The sequence below is a fragment of the Vulpes lagopus genome, chromosome 15 (assembly GCF_018345385.1).
Source record: "Vulpes lagopus strain Blue_001 chromosome 15, ASM1834538v1, whole genome shotgun sequence".
In the NCBI taxonomy this organism is placed as follows: Eukaryota; Metazoa; Chordata; class Mammalia; order Carnivora; family Canidae; genus Vulpes; species Vulpes lagopus.
Window position 1 is genome coordinate 39721471 of NC_054838.1, and position 18330 is coordinate 39739800.

Consider the following 18330-nt stretch of genomic DNA (forward strand, 5'->3'; position numbering starts at 1 on the left):
GAAGAACATTTGGGCTGTAAGCATAGTGGACAACTTGTATTTATTTCTTCATCCAGACACACCCTGCCGCCACATTCTTTCTCTAAGAAACTATGAAATTATTTTATCTTTGAAGAATGATTGGATTTTTACCAATGCCTGTTTCACTGTTGATAACTTTAATTTGGTAATGTTTCCGATGATGTTCTTTTGAGTTGTCTGCTTTCTTCTCTGCCAGTGACAGCAATCAGGGCTGTAACACAAGTTTTTGTAAGGTGGTTTCTGAACAAGGGTCCCTGAAAAAGGAGCATGTGGGGTTTGAAATATTTCCATGAATCCTGCCTTGATACTGGATCAATTTGAGAAAAGGGGTGCTCTTCTGTAATTTATCTACCCAGAGAACACACCTTGTTCTAATTTATAAAAAGGGATTTTATACACGGTTAGTACTTTGCCCTTGTTGGTTCAGGTAATCAAATTGCTAATTGATATTTCTCTGTCTAATAATAAAAAGTAAATTGGGATTTGACAATGTCTACTTGCAACTTGAGATATTTTAATATCAGTGAGTGAAACCTTATAAATTTGAAAGGTATATTTTCTTAGTTTTTTTCTTCTTTGAAATATTTATATTTTATTAACTTACTTTCAAGTGAAATATTAGCTTTAAACTTCATAGCTTCTTCCTTGGGACCTTTCCAGACTATTCTAGCTTTAGTCACTGATAATAACTTAAAATTTTACTAGTAATTTGCTTTTTTCATGTAAATTAAACTAAATATACATCCGCTTTTGAAAACTTACATATTCTAAACTTGAAGGAAGACAGTATCCACTTCCTTTTGACAAAAGGAAGAAGAAATATTTTTATATTAATAGTAAGGAAACCTGACATTTGTCACTTTTTTACTTCCAAAAGCCCTTAAACACCAGATCCAATACATAACTAGGATATAAAGTGCTTGAAAGCAAAGATTTTTACTTGTTAATAAAAGAGTTTCAGTACATAGTAAGTGCCCAATAAATATTTGCCATACAAATGAAGAGCCTTTTGAGTGTCATGCCTCCAATTTGAGGAACAATTCTAAATTTTAGAAATCATGTTTTCATTACCATTTCTTGTTTCGCATATAAAGACAGACTCAATAAAGTGAATTTTCCCTTCTACATATCAAGGGATCTAGGCAGTGCACCATAGCATCTATTGCCAACGATTGCTATGTAGAGAAAAATTTAATTATATGAGATAATGTATATTCCAGGCACTATATATAATGATACCTATAATTTGTGTGGGACATCATAAATTTCTATAATATATGTAAAATGTGTATAATAAACTAATAGTTTATATTTCATGTAATATATTCAAACTTTTATTTACTCTTCTCTTATTTCTTTAATTGTAAGTAATAGTCCATACGGTTTGAGTGTCTGTAAACAAAACAAGCAAATATTTTTTCTATATCTTATGTCATATTTTTTCTGTAGCACCCAGTGTTTTGGATGCTTTCCAATATTTATTTACTTATGCTTAAAGATTTATTTATTTTAAAGAGAGAGAGAGAGAGAAAGCACACATCTGTGTGCAGGCAAGTTCAGGGAGGCAGAGAAGGAGAGAGAATCTCAAGCCAACTCCGTGCTGAGCATGGAGCTGGATGTAGGGCTCTATCCCACAACCTGAGGTCATGACCTGAGCTGAAATCACGAGTCGGTGGTCTAACTGACTCAGCCCCCGCAGGATCCCCTGGATGCTTTCTAATATTTATTAATCAAACAAATCAGTAGAGTAGAATGAGTTACAGATTGTCTCTGATTTATGATGATTTGACTTACATTTTTTATGGCTTTCCATGGTGTGAAACTGATATGCATTCAATGGAAATTGCACTCTGAATTTTTATATTTTCCTGACTAGCAATATGTAGTCCAGTCACTTTCCTGATGCTGAGCAATGTCAGTGAGCTGCATCTTCCAATCAGCCAGGCCATTATAAACAAACACAATCTCTATACTTCAAAAAAATGTATTGCAGGCTGGGCACTTCTTCCTCCTTGATTTGTTATAAAAAGGAGGTATTACAGCATCAGAAATGGAAGTCCTTTGAAAGAGGGAACAAGATTCAGTGTCTCAAATGAGGGAACAACTAAACAGAGGCAGATTTGGATGTTTGAAAAAAAAAGTGAACCTATACAAAGGGAAAATTATGCCTTAACTCTAGAAGACATATTTTCCAAAGCAATCCTGTTTTCTGCTTTGGCCCAATATGAAAAAAGTCATTACTAAGGCGTATAAGGTATTTCAATAAGTTGATCTGATTCTGCATGTTGCTTTGAATGAAATCCTACTTTTAATCTTAGTGTACTGTTTTGTTTTTAAGGTTGAGATCTATAATAATATTTATATTTCTTTTTCTCCTGAAAAATATTTCAATCGTTAAATCTACAGGAATATTCTTTTCCCAAAACTTAATGAAAACTCTCATTTATTGCTTTGGTAATACAAACAAACTAGTACAGTCACTTTGGGAGACAGTTTGACAGTTTCTTAAAAAGCAAAGCATAATCTTACAGTACAATCCAGCAGTTGTCCTGTTAGCTATTTAGTCAACCGAGCTGAAAACTTATTTCCATACAAACAACTTTCAAAAAAAATTTTATGGAAGTGTACTCATAATCACCAAAACATGAAAGCAACCAAGATTTCCTCAATAAGTGAGTGGATAAATAAATGCTGCATAGCCAAATAATGTGGTACTATTCAGCAATATAAAGAAACGAGCTATCAAGCTGAACAAAAACATGGATGAATCTTATAGGCATATTACTAAGTGAAAGAAGTCAATCTGCAAAGGTTACATGTCTATATGCCATTCTGGAAGTGGCAAAGCTATAGAGATGATACATAGATTAATGGTTTGAAGGAGTTTAAGAGGAAAGAAGGTTGAATAGGTAAAGCACAGGGAACTTTTCAAAAGAATGCTTTAAATAGTCTGTATGACACTATAATTGTGAATGTATGATTTACATGACATTATGCATTTGTGAAAGCCCATTGACTTTTATAGCACAAAGAGCAAATCTTAAGGTAAGCAAATAATCATATAGCAATGTATCGATATCTATAGCATAAAGAGATTTATAATAAGAAATTGGCTCATGTGATTCTAGATGCTGAGAAGTCCTAAGGTCTACAGCTAGCAAGCTGGAAACTTGGAGAGAGATCCAAGAGAGCTGATGTGCAGTTTCGGCAGGTTTGAGATCCAAGAAGAGCCAATGTTTCCGTCCGAATCACAAGGCTGGAAGACACCGATATTTCAGCTCAGGCATTTAGGCAGGATGAATTCTTACTCAGTCTTTTTGTTCTATTCATGTCTTCAGTTGATTGGAATGAGGCCCACTCACACTAGGAAGGGTAATCTGCTTTACTCAGTTGATCAATTCAAATGTTAACTTCATCCAGAACGACTCTCACAGACACATTCAGAATAATGTTTGGCCAATTGCCTAGGCATTCTGTGGTCAGGACAAGTTGACAGATAAAAGTAACCGTCACATAGGCTGTAACAAAAGGACTAATTACATTATAAATGTATGAAATAAACTCACAAAAGAAAGAAAGAAACAAAGAAACAAAGAAAGAAAGAAAACGAACTTCACTAAGGTGGTAGTGGAAAAACGTGCTGATCTAAGTAACTTTGGAATTGAGTAGAGACTATCAGACTACAGGTAAAAGACCTCTGCTCTAGTTAATAAGATTCTTTTCCAAGGAGGTGTACAAGTTAAGAATTCTGAAACTACTTACGTGCGTACTGGATTTGAATACTTATGTGTGTAGATAGTGGATGGTGGGGGCATATCTTGTTGAGTGCTGCCATTCAACTTATTAATGGTGGTTTCCAGAAATAGCCTCATTTTGCAAAGAAAGGAAGCAATTTCATTTGAAGTCATAAGATTGCCAGAACCCTGGTTAAATAATTTGTAGTTACTCTTTTCCTGGTTGAGCAGTATATAGCTGTACAGATGCATTCATTGAGAAAACAGATGGATAAATTCATTAAGACTTGGTTTCTGGGATGCCTGGGTGGCTCAGCAGTTGAGCATCTGCCTTTGGCTCAGGGCGTGATCCCAGAGTCCCAGGACCGAGGTTCACATTGGGCTCCCGGCATGGAGACTGCTTCTCCCTCTGCCTGTGTCTCTGCCCCTCTCTCTCTCCGTGTCTCTGATGAACAAATAAATAAATAAAATCTTAAAAAAAAAAAAAAAAACACTTGGGTTTCTGCTAGATAAGTGGCACAGAATGACACGCCAACAAAAACTCATATAATGAACTACAGATAATAACTACAAAACAATTTTTGAAATAGTTTATATTTTAGTTGAAAATCAATAAATCTCCCTTCTGATTTCTGTACATTTCCTTGGAATGGTCTTCCATTCTCTATATTATGATTACAGGAAAGTCACAGAGCAAAATGAAAATTTACTGTTCAAAAATTAGATCCCAGTTGGGACTATTTGATAATTGAGAAATCTTTATATAATTCAGGTTACTTTTTACGTTCTTAAATATGAAAAATATATTTTAGCTGAACCCATTTTAAATAAAAGTGCATTTTAAATTATTGATTTACCTGGCAATAATAAACTTCAAGTCTTTGAATACTGTTTGTAAGGTCTGTGATTGTAAAAGTTTTTACATTTGGCTTGAATGTATTTTAGTTCTTTTTAACTTAAATATCCTACTTTGAATTGATTTTAATTAAACTGTATAGAATAGCATACCATGACAGTGATTTACATTAAGTAAAGAATATTAAAATACAATTAAAACAGAAGTAAAATATTCAGACCTTTGGAGTAACTCAAGGAATATTTAATTTTAAATCCCATATAATGTGTACAGATATTGTTAGATATAACAAGAGTTGAAATTTTGCTTGTCTCAGTGAACCAGATGGAGGGTCATTTTTCTTTAGTTGTGAGGCAAAGTTGAGAAGCAAAGCTGTCACAAAGTGTTTCATCAGCCCATCAAACCACAAATTCAGAGTGGAAATTTTCATTATGCATAATGCAAGATACCTAACCATTCTTATTTCACTGAATTTCAATATATATACAATTCAAAGAGAAATAATTCAGAATTTTATGTGATTTTCTTATGGCCCTAAAGGATGCCAATATCAATTCAAGGCAATAATCATATTATGAGTTGGTAATATATTGTGCATGCTTATGTGAAAGATATTCATTACAGAATGTATCCATAAAGGCTTTCAACAAATCTGTCTTTGAAAAAATCCTCTATGACTATTGAAATGAAATGTTCCTAAACACTCTGCCAGCTGTCATGTACTATTACTTCTGACCCTTTTAAAAATCGATCATATTGTCTAATTCCTTTAAAAATCAATCATATGGTCAACTATATTTGGTGTATGCAACTATGTATTGATATTTTATATTGGGCTACAAGTAGTTCCATGATACTCTTTAACATATAAATATTATAATTAGTTTGGATTTAATTATATGGCAGCTAAGACCAGAAATAGGAAGGAGGGAGGGAGGGAGAGAGATAAGGACTGATTGATTGGTTTGATATAATGAGGCAATGTACTTTAAGAATAAAGAACATTGCATTTATCAAACTTTTTTTATTCCCAAAGTTGTTGTAAGAGAGGCAAAATTCAAGCAGCCCAGGTGGCTCAGTGGTTTAGGGCTGCCTTCAGCCCAGGGTGTGGTCCTGGAGACCTGGGGTTAAGTCCTGCGTCAGGCTTCCTACATGGAGCCTATTTCTCCCTCTGTCTGTGTCTCTGCCTCTCTCTCTTTCTGTCTCTCATGAATAAATAAATAAAATCTTAAAAAAAAAGAGAGAGAGATGAAATTTTTTGCACATTTATTTTGGTTTTCAATAATCTGAAATATTGCAAATGCTTATAGTAATTAATAAAAAATAGAACCAGAAAGGTAATAAGCACATTTAAGTAGTAGCTTTCAAGTGGCCCCTAATGTCAAGTCAGATCTCAAAGTCTTATAGTTCATGATACTGGAAAGCCCCTCATCAGATGGAGAACAAAAGTGATTGATAACAAATGGAGTGCACAGTTGTAGTAAGCTCCTTGGAGACTCAGAAAGTATGGATGTGAGTCCAGTATACAATTGAAATTTCTCTGAACTTTTTATTAACTTTATGTGTTATTACTATGTATTCTTTGTTTAGGACACTTGCTTGCAGAGATAAAGTAAAGCTTGGGTAACACCAAAAAGGTGTTCATCAAAGTGATTATCAACAATGATAGTTCTCTTGGTTTTCTCACTTTTTATATTCTATGAAAGGTAAAATGTAGAAAGCAATTATTTGTCTTTTGTACATACAGGTGTACTATTTAATTCCACCAGACTGAGGCTGGAGTTGGAAGGAAAAACAAAGGTTCTACTTCCTACCTGTGGGGCATTTGATCTTGCAATGTATCAGTTTCCTCTTGTGTAAAATGGGGACAGACATATTAATGTTGCCCATCTCACAGGTATAGTAGACCTTTTAATACAGTGGTCAAGCATAGTCTTTTCAGGTGAACAGATGAAAAAGTCATCATTCTTTCTAGATATGTGAACTTTAAATTAATTAATCCATTTGACTCAATTACCTTATCTAAGAAAATCCAGTTAATAAAAGCTTTTCCATATCATCGTTTGGAAGATTATATATGATGCTTGTAGAGTCCTTGACAAACTGGCTATAAAATACCAGCTAAATAAGTGGTAGTTGCTAATATTCGTGTTAATAATATATGTGACAGGTCTTTATGAAGAGTAACATTTTACATATATTGTTTTTAATTTTTTTTTTTAGGGTCAAGATCTTTTATTTCCTGATTTTTAAAAACTGCCACCATCATGGCCCTCCTAGGTTCTTCTGCACCTTTGTCCCAGTGGCTCCTGGCAGTAGCTCCACACAACTCCTTTCTTGCCCCTGCCTTTTGTCCTTCTAGTCCTTACCCATCAGCTTGAGTTTGACAGATCAATTTGCTTTGTTCCTCCAAACTGTGGGAGTAAGGACTGGATTCTTCTTCCTGGTGGAGGGTTCCCCATCAGCCAATGTTCAAGCCCAGCCTACTACTGATTAGTTCTACTTGCTCTTGGCTTTTGTGCCTTTTGCATCCAGCACGCTCTGGGCATGAGCAAGCTGCTTTACAGAATCTAGCACGAGGATTCCAGGCAGCACCAGCCACAAGCCCTTCATGAAGACAAAATAAAACCAGAAGTAGAGCTGGTGGCCCAGCTCCCCACGCTGGAACCCGTCCCGGTGCTCTATTAGGAAATAGAGCACATCCCCATAGTCTGACCCACAGAGACCACAAGTTGTAAGAGGAAGCGCAGGGGCTGCTGGCGGAGAAAGGCAATCACCACCCACAGGCTGAGTGGTCCCCAAAGGCAAGCTGTGATGGCCTCCATGCATATCGTAAAGTTGTCACTCAGGATGTATCGGCTGTCTCCCTTGGCATATTCTTTCCAGAGTTGGGACAAGAAAGCTTGGCCTCCAAGAAGGTCTTCGTGATAAAGGCTGAACCAGCCCTCAATCACCATGTGAATGAACCCACACACTGCAAACCAGCACAGGGACAGTCACCGCCAAGTCCCCAGGAGCATGACCGCAGTACTACCTGACAACAGCCATGTGGTCACAACCAAGACCCCAGAGACAGAGAAGAGGCTGGCCAGGAGATGCCAAGTGGGGCAGTCGTTAGGCACAAAGTTGTCCAGCCTCAGGTGCCGAGGCCAATATGGGTGCAAGGAGCTGGTGTTGGTGGTCATGTCTTTGTAGGCTGATGGCCAGTGGCGCTGTAGCGGCAACCTCTCTCACACACTCCCGGATCTGAGTTAGCTTGCTCAGTATTTTTAATTTTTAATAATTAAGGATTAAATAATTTGATTTATTAAAATCTTAAGGACTTCTGGGGCACCTGGGTGGTTCAGTGGTTGAGCGTCTGCCTTCGGCTCAGGGCATGGTCCCGGAGTCCTGGGATGGAGTCCCACATCCAGCTCCCTTTGAGGAGTCCACTTCTCCCTTTGCCTATGTTTCTGCCTCTCTCTCTCTGTGTCTCTCATGAATTTTTTTTAAAAATTAAATTTAAAATAAAAAAAAATAACATTTTAGGGACTTCTAACTTGTATACAAAAAAGGAGCTATAAAATTGATCAGATATTTTGGACTAACAGTCCTCTTAAGTGTTGATATATTGGTATTTCTAGATGAAGAAAAACTTCCAGATTTGGAGCCAAAACAATCACAGTAAGTCATTTCTTGAAAATCTCAGAAAGCACAGAAAGCTGCATAGGTAAAGACTGTCATGTTATTTTGATTTTAATAGTATTTCATCTCAATAATAATAATAATTTCAAAAGTTGTTTTGCAGATTTAATGAAATAACATATACAAACATTCAGCATTTTCTTGCCATGTAATGACTACTCAAAAAATGTATGTTGCTTTCACCTAAAGTATAAACTGCTTGATGGAGAGGACTAGGAAGTTTTTCTCTTCTTCTCAAAAATAGTGCCTATTTGAGTAGATACTTAATATACTTAATATTAGTTTCCCAAAATTTGCAGTTCATTTACTATTAAATGGATTCTAATTGTTCAGATAGGATAGTGAATTTATTTATTGTTTTATTTATTCAGAGTTGTACCGGTACCTATTGTGTGACAGGCACTGTGCTAAAATGCTAGAGACTCTAAAATGAGTACAAGAGTTCCTACCTTTAAAGAAAATATAGCCTAGTGGGGAAGCACTTCTACACAAATAATTGTATTTTAACTATGTAGGTATGTCTTTAACATAATATCAATGTGGCTACATAGAGAGAATAATGTTAGAAACATAAAAATAAAAATGACCCTAAAAGTATTAGTTATTTTTAGGAATGGCAAGTTTACTTATTCCAATTAGTTCACATTTTGTTAATATCATAACATGCAATACCCAGGTTACTGAAATATATTTTTGGACAAAAAGAATAGTACTCTGTTAGTGACTCCTGTTGGCAGCATCAACAATGGTGAGTAAAAGAAATCCACAGAAATCTCTGTGTCGTTAACTGAATACTCCATGTTATAGAGGACTCTCTTGGAGCTAAAATAATTTGTTCTATTGTTGTTTCTTTTATGGAGCTCCAAGTTCTTTGCTATTGTATATTATATGGATTACAACTTTTTGGCTCTTTGGCTTTCGCAGAATAGAAAATGCTGGTTAGTTTTGATTTATCATTTTCATACACAAATCTTATTTTTTCCAAAGGAATTTTTTATAGATACTCTTTTTCAATAACTCAGATATACTGTCTATACTCTTTCAAGATGTTGCTTTTCTGACTGGTCTTGAAGACAATGCCATAGTCTCTTTTTTGAAATATTTCTTGCTAGCTCTTTCAAGACAAATGAACATTTACCTAAGAAACATAGTTTCTTTATTTATAATTCCTGATTTTTAAAATGCTATTCATTCATAATTTTAATATTTTAACTTAAGCAATTAATACTTAAATTATTTTTTTTTAAAAATCAAGGTACTGAAAATCTAATAATGAAACCGTCATCTCTTGCCCTAAGCATTCTATTTCTCAAATCCTACTTCTGAAGCAAATTCTATTAACTCTTTTATTGGCTTCTTCCAGCAACTTCTTCTTTATCAGTAAATAAAATATTTATCTTGCTTTTTCTTAACTAATCAATTTTAAGATTATTTTCTGACTTCCACCTATAATAGTTGGAGATTAAACTATTCTTCATTACTTGTACATTTTGTAGTTGATTTATTGTATCATTGGGCCCAATTTTTACATCTTGCTATGTTCATACTCTTCAGAAGTTTCTTCTCATACCAACTCTCAGCTTGGCCATACAAGCTTTTACTCTGGGACTTTAACAATGTTGATACAAAGAGAGGCTTAAAACACACTGGGACATGTGTACTTCCTCTTTTGGAACTCTACCAATGCCATGGGAACAAGCTCTATTCTCCTTGCTGTTGGATCAGACTTTGTGTGTTAAAATCAAGTGGTCCCAGCTCCAACCATTCTTGATCTTCCAACCCTCAGCTAACCTGATGACTGTCTGAAGACGTGAAAGCAAACCTAGTCTCTATCAGCAGAATCCTTCAACCAACCTGTGGACTCATAAAATGCTTTTAACTACTAAGTTTTAGGATTAAACATATTCCTTCTTTCACTTTCAAAATAGAATTTTATCATATTATTCTAGTTTCTTCTTTTCTCTTCATTATTTGCTTTGAGCCCTCTTGTCTCATGCTTTAAGCTGAAATTGTTGCTTTCTAGATGTGATTTATCCTGAAACTTCTAATTGCCACTCTTCCAGATTGAATATTCTGCCATTATCTGGAATCCATGACTTTTATCCTTTTTTGGTTAATTTCCTTGTTTTGGAGGGCATATTCTCCAATTCTACCCAAGAAAGTATGCATATGATATACACACACACACACACACACACACACACACACACACATATATATATATATTCTGAGAACTTATAAATCTGAAATTACCTTTATTCCATAATTAACTCATTTGATATTTTGATTGAGTGGTAAATTATTTTTCCTGAAAAATTTTAGAGTATTTATTCTGTGTCTTTTAGCACAATGTGGCTATTTAGAAGTCCAAGTATTCTTAGTGTTATTCTTTTGTATAAAACCTCCTTTCCAATACTTTGGAAGTATTTAGGATCTTTCACTCTTGATTTCTTTATTGCAACATGAAATAATAAAGTGAGCACCAAAATAATAAAGTGACTTTGTTAAGGACAATGTTTGGAAAACCAGATCTATTCAATGAGAAAAGTAGAACTGGATTGACATTAATAGATCAAAGTAGAATCTAGGATAATAGAAGATCTAAATGAGAAAGGTAAAAAATATAAAGTTAAAAAATGAAAATGGGGATGCTTTTGGGGCCTATTGGGTGGAAGCAATGTAAAATCGAAAAAGCATAAAAATTAGATAAAAAAGTTTAATTTGACTACATAAAACAAGATATTTTTGCTCATTGAAAAATACCATAGACAAAGTTAGGAGAGGATACATGGCAATGAGATTTGCAATTTTTTTAAAAAGATTTATTTATTTATTTACAGAGTGTATGCATGTGTGTGTGTGGAGCGAGCGGGGAGTGTGGTGAGGAGGAGCAGAGGAAGAGAGACGGAGAGAATTTCAAGCAGACTCTGTGCTGAGTACCAAGCCCAATGTGGGGCTCTATCACACAACCCTAAGATTATGACCTGACCATAAACCAAGAGTTGTATGAGTAACCAAATGAGCCACCCAGGAGCCCCAAATTGGCAATGTTTAAATGAAATAAGAATATCATGTATCTAAGAAGTCATGCACTTAAAAAAATCAGTAATCTCATTAGAAGAATCTGCAAATGATATGGAAGAGATAATTTAATAAGAAAACTATAAATCGAATAAGTAAAGAGATACTCAAAATAATCAGTCAAACTGGAATTTTAAACTGTAACGAGATACTCAAAATAATCAGTCAAACTGGAATTTTAAACTGCAATATGATATCCCTTTGGCTATGATATTAGACCAGTAAAATTAAAAAGCTGAATAATGCCAAATGCTGGTAGGGTTGTGGGGATACAGGAACTGTCATGCTGTGCTAGTGGCAGTTTGGGCTGGGGTAGCTGTTCCAAAAGCAGTCAAGAATAACACACCCATACTACTTGATCCAGGAATGATAGTCCTTAATGGTAGCAATTCTAACATATTGGCAAAAGGGCACCAATATGCACGTTCAAGGAAGAACAATTTATATTGATGGAGAGATGGAGGCAATAGAGATGCTCATAAATGGGGGTGGGTAAGTAAAATAACAGCAATTGCATAACATGGGCTATTATGCAAAAGTTATGAGCAATAGATCAAATGTGTACATTGCTACTTGCGTGGCACTTAAACTCATACTGTTTAGAGTGATGAAAACAATTAAGTATATAACAAAATAACACATTTTGTAAATCTATCAATCAATCATTTATCTATCAACATCTGTTTCATCTCTATCTCCTTTGCACACAGCTCATGACTCAGGACCTTTCCAAAGAAATTGGTGCCTCCAGTTACCAAAACCCTTGGAGGTGCTACAGGACAACATGCTTTAAATGCTTTCTCTTTTGTCATGTACTTTAGATGTTTAGTTAGTAAATTTTTAAGACACACAAACACAATTTTATTTTTTGCATGCTTCCTAAAAATCACATTTTCTATTTGAGCTTATAATGTAACATAACTCAAGACCATGAAATTTCAATAAATATTTAATGAACATTTTCCATATACTAAGCACTATGACAAACTCTGAGAATGTAACAATGAACAAGACACATTAACCTTGGCTTCCTGAAAGTTAAAAAATAAATTAACATGTGGGGGCCAGTACTGGGGGACAGTATATGATACTTACTTATGCATCATTTGACTAGTATTTTTTAAACTTTATTGAGGCATAATTGACAAATAAAATTGTGAAATGTTTAAAGCATGCAAAGTGATGATTTAATATAAGTATACATTGTGAAGGGAATCCTCCCATCTGGTTAATTAACACATCCATCACCTCTGATATTTAACTTTTTTTTATTGGTGAGGAAATTTATGTTCTACTCTCTTAGCAGTTTTCAGTTATACATTAATTTATTATTAACTATAGTCAGTCAGTATATATTAGGTCTTCTGGCAAATACTTTTCAAACCTGTTTTTATGAGTTCCACTTCTTTTTTTCAGATTTCACATGTAAGTGACACTAATATTTGCCTTCCTCTGTCTGGCTTATTTTATTTATCATAATACTCTCCAGGTGCATCCATATTATTTCAAATGGCAGTATTTTTCTTTTCTTAAAGGCTAAATAATATTCTATTGAATCTACATACCATATTTTCCTGATACATTTACCCACTGATGGGCATTTAGCTTGTTTTCATAGCTTGACCATTGTGAATAATGCTGCAATGAAAATGGGGTGCAGATTTCTCTTTAAGATAATAGTCTCCTTTTTAATTTTTTTTGGTTATATACCCAGAAGTGGGATTGCTGAATATATGGTGATCCATTTTTAATTTCTGGAGGAAACTCCATACTGTTTACTATAGTGATCATACCAGTTTGCATTCCCACCAATAGGGTACAAGTGTTTCCTTTTGTTTGTATCCTCACCAGTATTTGTTATCCTCTCTCCCTTTTCTTTTTTTGATAATAAACGTTCTAACAGGTGTGAGATATTATGTCATTGTGGTTTTGATTAGCATTTGTCTGATGATAAGTGATGTAGAGCACCTTTTCATGTAACTGTGGTTATGTCCTCTTTAGAAAAAGGTTCCTGGGTGATGGGTATTAAGGAGGGCACATGATGAGATGAGAGCACTGGGTGTTATTCTATATGTTGCAAATAGAATTTAGATTAAATAAAAATTTAAAAAGAGTCTATATAGGTCCTTTGTCCATTTTTTAATTGAGGTTTTTTTTTGCTATTGAGTTGTATGAATGCCTTGTATATTTTGTATATTAACCCTTTATTGGCTATGTGATTTGCAAATGTGTTCTCTCATTCCATGGGAAGCATTTTAATTTTGTTGATGGTTAACTTTGAGGAGCAGAAGCTTTTTAGTTTGATGTGGTCCCACCTGTTTAATTTTGTTATCTTTGATTTTGGTGTCAAATCCAATTTTTTTTCTTTTTTCTTTTTCTTTTTTTTTTCTTTTTTTTTTTTTTTTTGCTATGACCAATGTGAAAGAGCTTACCTCTTATATTTTCTTTTAGGAGTTTTATGGTTTCAGGTTACATTCAAGTCTTTAATCCATTTTGAGGTGATTTTTGTGTGTGCTGTAAGATAAGTATACAGTTTCATTCTTTTGCATGTGGCTATTCATCTCATATAGAAGATGAACATTTCTCAGTTAGTGTGGCTTGACCTCCTGGTTGTATCTCATAACTTTGTAATTGTCCAGGTCATCTTCTTTGTTCTTAGTGGCTCTCAGTAGTTGGGCTGCGCCTCAACTGGACAGTATCCCAAAAGTGAGGATCACATTCAGTGCCTAAATGAAGGCTGATTGGAAGCCGAACCCTCAGACAATGGCTGGGAAAGTATGTACTTCTTGTATGTGAGCAGCAAGGAAATAGGCATTTTTGCTTGCTTCTTATGCATTGGGCCTAGGTACATAGCTATGGTGGAAGGTTGCTCCTGTGGCTGTTTAAGAAGTACTTCTTTGGCTGCAGTCCTATGGGACTTGTGAATGCAAGCTAAGTGTTCCACGGCCTATTTCTTAGGCAACATCTGCAAGAGCTATGGCTCAGGCCTGTATACAAGCTGCTTCTAGGGAGATAACTAGCAACTTGCAACAGGGTACAGGGAGAGGGCATAGCAGGTATACATGGGTTTCCTGGTCCCCAGTGGGGGAATCACAGTCTGCCCCTAAATTAGATATGTACTAATTTAGAAGCCTGACCTCCAGGCAGCAGTTTTCTAAGTATGCAGATGGACCCCTTTCCCCAAAAGGCCTGAGAGATTGTAATTTTGTCTGCTCAATCTGCACTGTGTTCTGGGGGCACAGCCATCAGTGATTGTATGCATGTTAACAACCACCTCTTTGTTCTGAATCTCCAGGAAGCAACCCTCACTGGCTTTTAAAGCCAGATGTTCTAAGCCCTATTCTTCAGGTGAGGTCTTAAAAATTGTGGTGCTCTGTGTATGTTTAAATTCTTTGTCTCAAAGGGAGGAGCTGGGAATTGGGAGTTCCCTCCAGATGGTAGGTTGCTATTCTGGGGATGAGATTTATGGTGAGAGTATGTTTCAGTCTTTCCTACCTGTTTTGATGTGGGTATTTTCTTACTCATCTGATATGTAAGCATTATTCAGATTTCTTTCAGAGGTAATTACTCCATGTGGGTGTGTCTGTCGGAGGAAAGGAATTCAGGAACCTGCTTCATCACCATCTTTGTCAAACTCTTGATGCTTTTATCCTTAGGATGAAAGAAATTAGGAATAGTAATAATTTTCATTATTTACTACACATACCAATCTCTTCGGCACTACTTCCACTATACTTGAGTGCTGTATTTTAAGAAAAACACAAAGAATGATAGTACTGTGTAATAAAAAAACAAGAGGAAAATGCAATTTTACTCCTTTTTAGTAGGCAATTTGTATAATGTAGATGGGATTAATTTAGATAAATTTATTCTTACACATACACCTACCTACAAACAAAAGTTACAAGATCTTGTCAAAGAACAAAATTTACTTGGCTTCTTCAATAATAGTTATACAATCAGCTTAATTTCATTTAATGAAGTTGAAATTTTCATTTTTATGTTCTCAAGCTTATATTGTAAAACGAATCATTAGAAATAATTTTGAGGATAAAGGAAAATTAGAAAAAGAAAGGAGAGCAAAATAGTCATTTTCTACCACTCAGATCCAGAGATAACATTTAGATGTATTTCCCTCTAATACTTGTTACACTCAGCATTGAAAAAACTCCCTTGTAATTTATCTCTATATTGTTACCATAAGCATTTGGGCAACACGGGCTTCTTTAGGGTTTCTTTACCCTCAAGGACATTTCCACATTATAAGAACAGAAAATGTGACATGGTGAGTCAGATCTCTTTTATATGATCATGATTTTGAAATGAAATCTCACATCCATGCAGTAACTTATGTATTGAACTAGAAGGTTTTTCCTAATATCCATGGTAGAAATTTTGAGGGTAAGTCCTTATTCAGGTCCTTTCAGGAAATAGTAATAATTTTAAAAGTGGGGTAATTTGCAGCAGTTAGGAACGTTAGGGAACACAACACAGAGAATGAATTTAAGTGCTTAATTGAATGACTGGCAGTAAGTTCCATAAAAAGTATTTAATTGAATGACTGGCAGTAAGTTCCATAAAATTCAATCAAATACTTGTTGAATGTTGGGAGAAAGACAATTCTGTAATGAGGGAGGAGATGGCTCCTACTGGGGCACTCTTATGTCATGATGACGCTGTGCTTAACTAGGGCAAAATGGATCAGGTCCAAGTTCATCTACCAACTCCCTTTAGTGCCAGAAAAAGGGCCCTTTCTCTAAAAGGCCTTGCTCACACATAGTGACAGGGTTTTCATTATGTCCCTTGAAACCCCATGGCCTGGAATTTAACAACTTCTAAAAATCATCACTTTCTAAAAATATCTTAGGAGAACTTACCATAAGATACACATAATGATCTCAAGTAGATTCACAGATGGCTTATCTCTAATTGAGTCATACTCCTGAACTTATCATCAGGGCTGGCTTCTGGGGGCCATGACCCAGGCCATTGTACAAGGCCCATCAATGAAGGGCCTCACACTTGATTTAATGCTCAGTTATTGTCCATCCTGAAATTCTTAATAATTTGTAATAAGGAGTCCAGGGTATTTAGTTTTCACTGGCTCTTGCAAATTATGTAGCTAGTCCTGTATACTATTTAGTTTTATAGTATCTTCCCAGATGGAAATCAGAATGTGTATACTCTCCTGAACTACTGAGAATCATTAGAAAAAAGATAAACATTTTGCAAGATTGGTAGCATACTGATGGATTATTTCATCGCCTCTTCTTACTCTGGGTTAGAATCAAAGAAATGTAATGACATTATGATCTCATGTTCTTTTTCAAAAGGGGGATTTCCTCTTTATTTCTTCCTTCTTTTCTCTCATCTCACCAATTCTCTTCTTCATTTTTCTACTCTATCTGCTTTGCTTAAAGTGTAGAACATCCCATTTCATTATATTGTGTTTTCATTTGTGTAAAATGTTTGTCATACTCAAGATATTATATTGTTATTGAATACTGGAAAATAAAAAGACCATACTTATTGAGAATTAAATAGCCCTAATGTAATTTTTTAAATTTCCTAACAAAATAACAGATTTTTAAGTTCATAATGTTTGTGCCAATTTTATAACATCATTAGGGCTTTTCATAGGTCCATTATAGTCTTTTTATTTGTAACATTTCTCATTTGCATATTTGTATATTTTGAAACAATGATACTAGGAAACGATTATAGCAACAATAATTATACCTAATTTCTAATCTTGATTTGACTGTAACCTAGAGATCACACACTCTTATTAAACAGTCCTCAGAGAGCACATATTACAGTGCATCATAAGTTAACTATATTTTAACAGGCCAGATAAAGCTCCAATTTCTGCCCTTACAAGTCATGACAATTATGCTCATGTGTTTATGGTTGAAGTTATAATGCAATACTGTCTCATCTCTTAGGGTAACTATAAAGTATATGGAAACAATTCTTCTCATTGGCCTACTTCTTCTCTAGCCCTATCCTGCTCTGCCTTACAGAAGTCTCTAATCTTAACACTGGTCTCCTGGGAAAGCTAATGATTATAGGTGGGGCTAGGTAGGGAGAGTTAGGTAGGGGGGTACAGGATCAGGCTCACAGAAATCTCAAAAATGTTGAGGTGTAAGGAAACAAGTTATAAGGGAATAAACCAGACCACCCTGACCTAGGTATGGGTGGGGAGAGTACCTTTTATATGACAGTCATCTGTGTCCAAGAAAAAATAACCAGACCCCAAAGAAGTAAGCCATTAAAGATGCTATCACCAGCCTTTACTCAAACCAAGACATCACAGGAATGATAAGGCCACAAGCTCCCTGGTCAATTCTAAAGAAAAGACTGTCCTTGGAGACCCATGCTGGCAACTGTGGGGACCCCTCTCACTTCTGAGAGCTTCTTCTGTATCCTTACTTAGTTAACTTCTATCACTTTACTCACTCCCCTTTGTGCATGAGATTCATTCTTTGACTCCATGAGACAAGAACCTAGCTCTCCTGCTTCACTAGTGTTATTTGTTAACTATTTCCACTTCCACTTATTTCACTCCCTTTGTATTCTCATTACTGGCAACACTAGGATTTTTCTTTCACCAGCTTAGGTATGAGACTTCAAAATATGTATTTTAGAGCAACACAATTCAGCCCATAACAAAATGAAACCTCAGAAGACAAGCAGCTAAAAGTCTTAATAAAATGAAGGTCAGGCTACTTGATTTCTATGATTCTATAATTCTCCAGTAGTAATAAACATATTAGTTCTGCAGTACAATAGTTAAACATTTTCTAAGTATTCAACCTTGAAATTGCCAAAAATGTCAGGCCACCAAAATCTGTGGCTACTATAAAATTATAAAACAAGGGAAAAGTTTGATCTTTGTGAATTTTCCTTAATTAAGCCTTTTTAAATTACATCAACCAGTCCCAAAGTCTGATT

At 35.1% G+C, this 18330-nt stretch overlaps 1 pseudogene; it reads right to left on the minus strand.

Annotated features, from left to right (window-relative positions):
* Window positions 1-7033: 7033 nt before the first annotated feature.
* LOC121476674 lies at window positions 7034-7796 on the minus strand (annotated as a pseudogene).
* Window positions 7797-18330: the final 10534 nt, after the last annotated feature.